Genomic DNA, 11,363 nt, shown 5'->3' with positions numbered 1-11,363 from the left:
TGTCCCCCTCCACTCCATTCGCTCCGCCAAAGCCGCCCTCCCTGCCGCGCCGATACGTCGGCGCCGCGGTTCGGTGATCCTCTCGCTCTCACAGTACGCTCTCGTAGACTGCCGCGCTGTAGCCGCGCTGCCACCTCTGGCTACGTTCTTTTGGAGGCGCATGGCGGTCAGCGCCGCCACCGCTGGCGATGTTCGTGTGGAGATGCACGGCAGTCAGCTTCTCCCACGGTACGCGCATTCTAGATTGAGGCCCTGTTCATGTTGGTGTAGCGCTGAATGTTAGCTGATAGACATTGTTAATCTTACTGTTTGCCGTAGTAGTTTACTGTCAATATGCTCTGCTTAAGAAGCTTCCTTGCCCTGTTCTGCACTCAATCTGCTTAGCTGGGATGGCATGCCAAGGCTGATTAGTTGCTAAAATATCCTGCCATATATTTCTTGTGACGTAGATTGCCATGGTCTAGTAGCCAATCTGTTAGCTGAAATAGCCCTACACCGTTTTATACTCGATCTTTGTTGCTGCGATGGCCTTCGATAGTTCGATGGCTGTAGTGCTCGGCCTCATTGACTGCTAAAACAGCCTGCCATAATTTGGCACTCAAATGTGTTTGCTGAATTAGCTTTACATATATTTCGTTACTTAGATCTGCTCGTCCAAATATCTTGCCATAGCTTTAGACATCGACCTAGGTATTTTTTTCTGGACTTCATAAAAAAGCATATATGTTTTTCTTGTAATATCTAGTAGAAGAACTAATTTGTATGTCTAACAGATGGACAGGAGTTGGATAACTTATGCTCGAAGATTCTCCGCTGCATATGTCAAGGGGGTTGAAAACTTCATGAACTTTATCAGAGCTGAGTATGGTGGTCCGAAATCAGATGTGCTCCGCCCGTGTAGCAGTTGTATGAATTCAGTTACAAGACCCTAGTCAACTGTGCAAAATAATCTACACTTGTATGGGATGTCGGTCACATATACTAGGTGGGTTCATCATGGTGAAGATGTGAACGTCAATGTTATTGACTATGTGGAAGCAGCAGATCACCATCTTGATCTGCCTAATGCTCAGGTGGAAGAAGAGGAGGAGGTGGTGGTGGCAGAGCCAGTGAGTTTGACCAATATTGAAACAATGCTAGGAAATGCTCGTGCATTCTGTGAACTTTCACCTGCAGAAGAAAAATGGCGGGCCCGCATGTTGGAACAATGTAACGTTGCTGTCACCCCAGGAAATAAGTTGTCAGTATTCTCAGCTATGGTCACCTTTCTTCAGGTGAAGACATCTGAGCGGATGACCAACAAATCATTCGATGCGATGTTGGGTGCTTTCCGCGAATCTTTCCCAGATGCGTCTGACCTGCCACACACCTACAGTAAAATGAAGAATTTCCTTTGTGCAGTTGGAATTGGATATGATATGATCCATGTTTGTAAGAATAATTGTGTTCTGTTCCGGAAGGATTATGCCAACTTAAGTGAATGCCTGAAATGCAAATCATCAAGATGGAAAGATGGCGATGTTGTGAAGAGGATTCCTCATAACGTTCTGAGACATTTTCCAATTACACCAAGATTGCAGAGGTTGTTTCATGATGCTGAAACAAGAGAGGATGTACTGTGGCATTCTAGGAACCAGGAGTACAGAGATCAGAATGTAATGAGCCATCCATCTCATGGTAGTGAGTGGAAAAGCTTCAATGATAAACACAAAGAGTTTGCTGCTGACCCGAGAAACATTAGACTTGGCTTAGCTTCAGATGGATTTAACCCATTTGGCCACCAAAGCGCCACATATAGCATGTGGCCAGTGCTTGTTATCCCTTACAACATGCCTCCAAATGTCTGCACCAAAGAATCAAACTACATGATGGCCTTGCTCATCCCAGGTCCAAAAAGTCCTGGAAAGGATTTTGATTTGTTCATGGAGCCTCTTGTGGAGGAACTTCAACAGCTATGGAAGGGTGTTCTCACTCGAGACCTATATAGCAGCCCACCAGCTGATTTATTTCCGCGTGCTATTATAATTTGGTGCATCCATGATTATCCAGCTTTGGGCACTATGTCAGGGCGAACGACACATGGTTACAATGCATGTGTTCGCTGTGATAGGAATCCGCTGTCATACGCAATACTTAGCAAGATCTGTTACATTGGACATCGCCGTTTCCTTGCCAAGGACAAGCCGCATCCTAGAAAATATCGAAGACATGTGTTCAATGCAAAGCATGAAAACCGTGATGCGCCAAAGAGGCTCACCGCCGATGATTTGCAAGTGGAATTAGAGAAGGTCAGGCATATTACACCAGGAAACCATCCTGGTAATGGTAGTGGGAAAAGGAAGCATGGCAGGGTAGAGGAGAGATTATTGTTTACCCACAGGTCCACTATGTGGGACTTGGAGTATTGGAAAGATTTGGATCTGCGGCATAATCTTGATGTGATGCACATCGAGAAAAATATATGTGACAGCATTATTGGCACACTTCTTAATATTGAAGGCAAGACGAAAGATACCTTAAAATCTAGGATTGATTTGACACACCTGGGTATTAGAAAGGATTTGCAGGTGCAAGATGAAGGTAAACCACGGGATATGGCACCAGCTGTGTATGTCTTGGACAAGGTAAAAAGAAAAGAATTATGCGAGGTCCTGTCACGTGTGAGATTCCCACATGGATTAACTTCCAACCCTGAAAGGAGAGTCAGTGCAGATGGAAACAAGGTACAAGGGTTGAAAACTCATGACTGCCACGTCCTACTTCAAAGGGTTTTACCTGTTACCCTTAGAGGATTGGGCCACCCTGACTTATATAGAGCAGTTGCAGAGTTGGGACAATTCTTTAGGGAAATCTGCAGTAGGAATATCAGGATAGATGCTTTGGAGCGTCTTAGAGACAAGATACCAACTATCCTATGCGACCTTGAGAAGATATATCCTCTAGCCTTCTTTGATGTGATGGTGCATTTGGCTGTTCATCTACCTGATGAGGCACTACTTAGAGGTCCAGTACAGTATGGCTGGATGTACCCTATTGAAAGGCGGCTAGGCACTTTCAAGGGCTATGTTAGGAACAGAGCTAGACCCAAGGGTTCCATTGCAGAGGCCTACATTGCTACAGAAGCATTGACATTCTGCTAAAAAAAATTGAAATAGTTGATCAGCTTAGCAAAGAGGTGGGTGAAGATAATCCCGGGCTCAATGTTTTCGATTATTCTGTTTGAGTTACAAGGAAGAGTCGACAAGAGGACAAACCTAAAGATTTGGACAAAATGGTTTGGTATGTGTTGAATAACTGTCCTGAGATACTACCTTATATCAAGTAAGTGTAGTACTGCAGCTTATACATCGTAATCTACTAAACTTGCAGCACATTCTTATATATTTAGATGTTTGACGCGATCACTATGTTGTGCAGCATCTACAAAGAGGAGTTATTGCTGCAAAATCCAAGAAACATTGACAAACTGGTTATGGCAGGATTTGCGAAATGGTTCAAGAACCATGTAAGCTTTTGAAGTGCACTGTGAGTTTTTTTAATATATTGAGTACATAAGATGATCAGCTTGTCTATTTTCTAACCATAGGTTAAGAAGATGCGGGAGGATGGGCAGGCAGTTGATGATGCCCTTTACTCACTAGCAATGGGTCCTGATACTCGGGTAAGACATTATGAATCTAGCGTTGTTGGAGATGTGCGCTACAACACCCTTGCACGAGACAAAGGTAGGAAGACACAAAACAGTGCCATCATGAGCACGGATACGTATGACAAAGAGACAACCAAAATGTATGCTAATGATACTTCTCAAACGTATCTATAATTTTTGATTGCTCCATGCTATATTATCTACTGTTTTGGACTATATTGGGCTTTATTTTCCACTTTTATATTATTTTTGGGACTAACCTATTAACCGGAGGCCCAGCCTAAAATTGCTGTTTTTTTTGCCTATTTCAGTGTTTCGGAGAAACAGAATATCAAACGGAGTCCAAACGGAATAAAATCTTCGGGAACGTGATTTTCTCACCGAACGTGATCCAGGAGACTTGGAACCTACTGCAAGGGATCAAAGAGGAGGTCACGAGGGTGGGCCCCCCCTAGGGTGGGCCCCCCCTAGGGTGCGCCACCTGCCTCGTGGGCCCTGATGGGGTTATGTACCTAGGGTAGGGTCATGGACCTGTTCCAAGTAACTTACCCTAGGACATCCCTAGAAGAGGTCGCCTTCCAGTCGACCAACGAGGATTCACTCGACTGGCCTGAAGGACTCGACCACGAAGACTCACTCGACCACCAGGAGGTCAAGAGGCATTCTGCACCGCAACGGCCTGTAATTAAGTAGACTTTATGATAGTAAAGGCACTTTATGTGGGGCGTTACCAGTAACGCCCCAGACTTAACTCACCTTAAACCCTCTCCTGCGTGGGCTGGCTGGGGTCCTGGCGCACTCTATATAAGCCACCCCCCTCCACAGGCAGAAGGGTTCGGCACCTTGTAATCCATACATTGATAATCCACTCGACCGCCTCGGGCTCCGAGACGTAGGGCTGTTACTTCTTCCGAGAAGGGCCTGAACTCGTACATCCTTTGTGCTTACAACCTCTCCATAGCTAGGACCTTGCCTCTCCATACCTACCCCCCACTCTACTATCAGGCTTAGAACCACGACAGTTGGCGCCCACCGTGGGGCAGGTGTTTTAGCGATTTTGTGGAGAAGTTGCGATTCTTCAGAGTACTTTCATCATGGTGTCTGCTGGAATTTTGGTCGAGGGTCAAGAGATCCGTCTCGGCGCTCTCACCTTCATCGCCGACGACTCCGCATGGCTCCAGGAGGCTCCACTCGACGTAGATGCGCTCCCCGTCCGCGGTGCGACGCATTTTCGTGCATGTATCCGCGGCGTTCTGCTGCGGCAACCATCGACCCAGTATCGGTCGGCTCCTCCATCTTCCACCCTCCCGGTCTCCCGCCAGCGCAAGCGCTCAGGCCGGTCGAGGCTTCAGCGATGGGTGAGTCACGCGATGGCTCGCCAGTCGACCACTACACAAGTTGCGGCAATCGAGCCCAACGAATCTCTCTACGGCTTGTTCGATCAGTCGACTGGCTCCGGAGAGACTGCATCCGAGTGCGGAAGCAGTGATCCAGCGGCGGAAATCTTGATGGTCGACGGGCCCCACAGCCCTCCTGGCTTCGCCCGCGGTGGTGGAGCAGGCGACGGCGGCGACCCTGCTCAAGGCTACGAAGAGTACCAGCCCGAGCCACTCGACTCTCTGCAAAGAGAAGAGCTTCGCCGCAGGAACGAGGATCCCCTGCGTATTCCCATCGCAGGAGAAACCCCCGAGGCTCGTGCCTTGGAGGAGGCGCGTCTGGCCAATTTGGCCGAGCGCACTCGACTGGAGAACCTTCAGCGAGCACTCGACGAGCGCGCGCGGCAACGAGTTCCCGACACCAGTCGACGTCAACTCTTCCCGCCGACTCAGGTATATCGAACCCCAATTCAGAATTTAGCAGCTGCGACCCGTATAGCAGAGTCCATTCAGCCTTCGCAGTCAGAGGCTGGCAGAGGTTTGCTGCAGATCAGGGATCTGCTCCGGGCAGCAGGAGATCAGAATTCAGCCGTGTCGCAGTCGCGCAACAGAATTCACAGTCGATCTGTCACTGTGAATACGGTTCAGTCGGCTCACAGCCCCAGATCGCCTCCGCAGCGCGAAGGGCGTGAGAATCGGCGAGATCAATATGGCGACAGACTCGACCGAGATGATAGGCGTCGAGTGCCCTATTCCCCTCCGAGGGGTGGGTCTTACGCTCCTCGGCAGCCAGATGATAGGCGTCAGTACAGTACAGGGCGTAGGGTTCCAGTTGACCCCAGAGAGCCAGGCTTTGACGCGCGATCCATTATCGTGCAAGGGTTGGTCGACCGGAACAGAGCCCATCGAGGCGCACTCGACAGAGATGTGCCCACGAGCAGTCGAGTTCATGTCTCTGGTCCTGAATGTTTCAGCAGAGCTATCAGAGCCGCAGTTATCCCCCCCAATTTCAGGCTGGCAACAGGAGTCAGCAAGTTCACTGGTGAGTCTAAGCCTGAAACTTGGCTTGAAGACTACCGAGTGGCAGTTCAGATCGGTGGTGGGAACGACGAGGTGGCCATGAAGCATTTGCCCCTCATGTTGGAAGGTTCTGCCAGGGCATGGTTGACTCAATTGCCTCCTAGCAGCATTTACACTTGGGAAGATCTGTCCCGAGTGTTCGTCAGAACGTTCGAAGGGACTTGCAAGCGACCAGCGGGATTGACAGAGTTGCAAGTCTGCGTGCAGAAAACCAATGAGACTCTCAGAGAGTATATTCAGAGGTGGATCACTTTGCACCACACTGTGGAAAATGTCTCTGACCATCAGGCAGTATGCGCCTTCAAAGATGGTGTCAAGAACAGAGAACTGAGTTTGAAATTTGGTCGAACTGGTGACATGACCTTGAGTCAGATGATGGAGATTGCTACCAAGTACGCCAACGGCGAAGAAGAAGACCGACTCCGAAGCGGCAAGCACAAGCCGAGTCAGTCGGAAAAAGGAAACACCAGTCGGAAACAGAAGCGGAAGGCTGAACCGGCAGCTCCTGGAGAGGCTCTGGCCGTGACTCAAGGAAAGTCTAAGGGGAAACCAAAAGGATCCTGGAACCCCAAGAAGGTGAAGGATAAAGAAGGGAACGACGTGATGGATATGTCGTGCCACATCCACACGAAGAAAGATGAAGAGGGGAATATCATTTACCCAAAGCACACCACTCGCCAATGTCGACTCCTGATCCAGCAGTTTCAGGGAAAACAGTCTAAGGACAAGGAGAAGGAGCCGGACAAGGCCGAAGACAAAGAGGACAGTGAGGGAGGATATCCGCATATCAACTCCACTCTGATGATCTTCGCAGATGTGGAAAGCAGAAGTCGACTGAAAGTGATTAACCGAGAGGTTAACATGGTTGCCCCAGCAAAGGCAAATTATCTGAAGTGGTCTCAAACACCCATCACATTCGACCAATCTGATCACCCGACTCATATTGCCACCCCTGGGAGGCAAGCTTTGGTGGTCGATCCAGTTGTCGAAGGCACTCGACTGACAAAGGTGCTGATGGACGGTGGAAGTGGGCTGAATCTGTTATATGCAGACACGTTGAAAGGTATGGGCATTCCGATGTCCCGACTGAGCACTAGTAACATGAGCTTCCATGGAGTTATACCAGGGAAGAAGGCCGAGTCACTCGGCCAGATAGCTTTGGACGTAGTGTTTGGCGATTCAAAGCATTTTCCCAAAGAAAAGTTGACGTTTGAGGTCGTGGATTTTCAAAGTGCATATCATGCCATTTTGGGGAGACCAGCCTATGCACGGTTCATGGCTCGACCATGTTACGTGTACCTCAAATTGAAGATGCCCGGTCCCAAAGGTGTGATCACTGTCACCGGTGATAGGAAAAAGGCAGAGGAGTGCTTTCAGAAGGGCTCCAAAATTGCCGATTCCCAAGTGACAGCGGTCGAGTTCGAAGAATACAAGCAAAACGCAGATCCAAGTGACTTGCTGCGATCCAAGAAGCCCGCCACAGAATCTGCATTCCAGTCGTCCGGTGAGACGAAGCCTGTTCACATTCACCCGACCGACCCCGAAGCAGCTCCGACCCGCATCTCCACAACACTCGACCCAAAATAGGAAGAAGCGCTTATCCAGTTCCTCCGTGAGAACTGGGACATTTTTGCATGGAAGCCCGCTGACATGCCAGGTGTTCCCAGGGGACTGGCTGAGCATCGCCTAAGAGTCGACTCGTCTGCAAAGCCAGTCAAAGAACATCTTCGGCGGTCCGCCGTCCAGAAGAGAAAGGCCATCGGTGAAGAAGTGGCTCGACTGTTGGCGGCAGGATTTATCTGAGAGATATTCCACTCCGAGTGGCTCGCTAATGTCGTCATGGTTCCTAAGAAGGACAAGTCGCTCCGAATGTGCATTGATTTCAAGCACATCAACCGGGCCTGCCCGAAAGATCACTTTCCTCTCCCTCGCATAGATCAAATTGTTGACTCGACCGCGGGATGCGAGAGGTTGTCTTTTTTAGATGCTTACTCCGGGTACCACCAGATCCGTCTGTATGGGCCCGATGAAGTAAAAACAGCTTTCATCACTCCATTCGGGTGCTTCTGCTATATCACCATGCCATTCGGCCTCAAGAATGCCGGAGCCACATTTATGCGAATGATCCAGAAGTGTCTACTCACTCAAATCAGTCGGAATGTGGAAGCTTATATGGATGATATTGTTGTCAAGTCACGAAAAGGTTCCGACCTGCTCGCTGACCTCGCCGAAACATTTGCCAACCTCAGAAGGTATGATATCAAGCTCAATCCATCAAAGTGCACATTTGGAGTTCCTGGTGGCAAGTTACTCGGTTTTCTCGTTTCCGAACGGGGAATCGACGCCCACCCAGAAAAGATTGGCACTATTCTCCGAATGAAACGCCCTGTGCGAGTGCACGATGTCCAGAAGCTTACTGGATGCTTGGCCGCATTAAGTCGATTCATCTCACGACTCGGTGAAAAGGCATTGCCTCTTTACCGACTGATGAAGAAGGCTGACAAGTTCGAGTGGACTCCAGAAGCTGATGCAGCGTTTGCCGAGCTAAAAGCTCTGCTCTCCACCCAGCCGGTGCTTGCTGCTCCAATCAGCAAAGAGCCTCTGTTGCTCTACATCGCAGTCACAGGACAAGTCGTCAGTACTGTGCTAACGGTCGAGCGGGAAGAAGAAGGAAAAGCTCTCAAAGTTCAACGCCCAGTATATTATTTGTCTGAAGTCTTGACTCCATCCAAGCAGAGATATCCTCATTATCAGAAGCTTGCGTATGGAATATACATGACCACAAAGAAGGTTGCTCATTATTTCTCTGACCATTCAATCACAGTCGTCAGCGACGCTCCACTATCAGAGATTTTGCACAACAGAGATGCAACTGGTCGAGTGGCCAAATGGGCGATTGAACTTCTTCCCCTTGATATCAAGTTTGAGGCAAAGAAAGCCATTAAGTCCCAGGCAATAGCAGATTTCCTCGCCGAGTGGATCGAACAGCAGCAGCCGACTGAAGTTCACTCGGAGCATTGGACCATGTTTTTCGATGGTTCTAAGATGTTGAATGGTTCCGGTGCTGGGGTTGTCCTGGTTTCCCCCAGAGGAGATAAGCTCAGATATGTGCTCCAGATTCACTTCGATTCCTCCAACAATGAGGCAGAATATGAGGCCCTCCTATATGGGTTGCGCATGGCCATTTCACTCGGCGTCCGTCGCCTAATGGTCTATGGCGACTCGGATTTAGTGGTCAATCAGGTGATGAAAGAGTGGGACGTGAGAAGCCCAGCCATGACTGGATACTGCAGTGCAGTGAGGAAGCTGGAGAAAAAGTTCGAGGGGTTAGAGCTCCATCATATACCCCGACTGAAAAATCAAGCAGCTGATGATCTAGCAAAGATAGGTTCCAAGAGAGAAGCCATTCCGAGTGGTGTGTTCTTGGAGCATATACATACTCCGTCAGTCAAAGAAGATCCTTTCACCGAAGAAACTCCGCAGCCCAAGAGTGCCACAGATCCGACTGAAGTTGAAGTCCCAGCGGTGGTCGACTTGATCATGGAGGTTTTGGTAGTCATTCCCGACTGGACGATTCCGTATGTCGCATATATCTTGAGGAAAGAGCTTCCGGAGGATGAGGAAGAGGCTCGACAGATCGTCCGTCGATCTAAGGCCTTTACCGTCATCAAAGGACAATTGTACAGAGAGAGCACGACTGGAGTCGGTCAGAAGTGCATAACACCAGAAGAAGGTCGACTCATCCTCAATGATATTCACTCGGGGACCTGTGGTCATCATGCGTCCTCCCGGACCATCGTGGCCAAAGCATACCGAGCCGGATTTTACTGGCCCAAGGCGAATGAGATGGCAAAGGAGATAGTGGATAAGTGCGAGGGATGTCAGTTCTACTCGAATATGTCGCACAAACCTGCGTCAGCTTTGAAGACCATCCCACTCGTCTGGCCTTTTGCAGTTTGGGGGCTGGACATGGTCGGCCCTTTGAGAACAGGACGAAGTGGCTTCACGCATGTACTGGTGGCAGTCGACAAGTTCACCAAGTGGATCGAGGCTAAACCAATCAAGAGCCTTGACACCGGTACTGCTGTTAGCTTCATCAGGGAACTAATATTCAGATATGGAGTCCCGCACAGCATCATTACGGATAATGGGTCGAACTTTGACTCAGAGGAATTCAGAACCTTCTGCAACTCCCAGGGCACACGGGTCGACTACGCATCAGTCGCCCATCCGCAGTCGAATGGACAAGCAGAGCGAGCTAATGGACTGATTCTCAAGGGACTGAAGCCGCGACTGATGCGTGATCTCAAACACGCGGCTGGAGCTTGGGTCGACGAACTTCCATCTGTACTCTGGGGACTGCGGACCACGCCCAATCGGTCGACCGGAAGAACTCCATTCTTCTTGGTCTATGGAGCCGAAGCAGTCTTGCCGAGTGATCTTCTCCACAATGCTCCTCGAGTCGAAATCTACAACGAAGCAGAAGCTGAACAAGCGCGGCAGGACGCAGTCGACCTTTTAGAGGAAGAAAGGGAGATGGCTCTGATCCGGTCGACCATCTACCAACAAGATCTGCGCCGTTTCCACGCCTGAAATGTGAGAGGTCGAGCCTTCCAGGAAGGGGATTTGGTTCTCCGAGTGGATCAGCACAAACCACACAAGCTTGCTCCTTCTTGGGAAGGTCCCTTCATCGTCACCAAGGTTCTCCACAACGGGGCGTACCGTCTTTACAACGTCGAGCATAATATCGACGAGCCCCGAGCTTGGAACGCGGAGCTACTCCGCCCATTTTACACTTAAGTTTTATCACTCGGATGAGTTGCAATAAAGTACTTCTGTAGTTCATGGGTTTGGAAATAATAGTGTCACCACTTTTTATTTTTGTCCACATAAAAACTCCCCCTCAGTGGGTGACTTAGCCGCGAATCCGTTTCGCCTAAGTTTGTAAAAATCCTACCGAGTGGTGAGCCAGACTCTCACTCGGAGGCTTAGCTGCGAATCCGTTTCGCCTAAGTTTATCAAAATCCTACCGAGTGGTAAGCCAGCCTTCCACTCGGAGGCTTAGCTGCAGTCCAAGGACTCGCCTAAGTTTATCAAAATCCTACCGAGTGGTAAGCCAGCCTTCCACTCGGGGGCTTAGCTGCAGTCCAAGCACTCGCCTAAGTTGTGAAAATCCTACCGAGTGAAGAGCGATCCTCTCACTCGGAGGCTTAGCTGCAGTCCAAGGACTCGCCTAAGTTTATCAAAATCCTACCGAG

The sequence above is a fragment of the Triticum dicoccoides genome, chromosome 5A, assembly GCF_002162155.2.
Source record: "Triticum dicoccoides isolate Atlit2015 ecotype Zavitan chromosome 5A, WEW_v2.0, whole genome shotgun sequence".
Lineage (NCBI taxonomy): Eukaryota > Viridiplantae > Streptophyta > Magnoliopsida > Poales > Poaceae > Triticum > Triticum dicoccoides.
The sequence above is the reverse complement of the archived record's forward strand: the minus strand, read 5'-3'. Positions refer to the sequence as shown.